Source organism: Penaeus monodon, chromosome 19 (genome assembly GCF_015228065.2).
Source record: "Penaeus monodon isolate SGIC_2016 chromosome 19, NSTDA_Pmon_1, whole genome shotgun sequence".
NCBI lineage: Eukaryota > Metazoa > Arthropoda > Malacostraca > Decapoda > Penaeidae > Penaeus > Penaeus monodon.
The window spans coordinates 33,813,408-33,813,856 of record NC_051404.1 but is presented as its reverse complement, the minus strand read 5'-3'; positions in this window follow the sequence as shown (position 1 = coordinate 33,813,856).

Sequence of the window (449 nt, the reverse complement as noted above, 5' to 3'; positions counted from 1 at the left end):
TCTTTAATATGATATGCTTCCATGAGTTCTTAAAAAAAAAATTGGCTTAAAAATAACATTCCCAATTACTGTTTTATATTCCCATTTCGCCGAAACACATTTACAAAATATGATTCAAGGTCTGCCAAGAGGCAATTCCAAAGTAATTGGCTGAATGTACATCTTATTAGAAAGAATTATGATTATCGCATTATATGCAATAACCCTGATAATTACCTACGCAAACATACAATAATTCATTTATGATTTATCAATACCATGATTTCTTGGGAATGTTACGAGTATGTGTAAAACCTTATGTAAGGAATTTGTCTTTCAACTTTTGTTAGTGTGCGGTCTACAACAGAGAAATTAATACGTGTACCCGAAACTATATTGTTTACAAACGTATGACAAGTATATTTTCACTTTTTTCTAGAACCCATATTGTGTCTGTGGATATTCGTTGG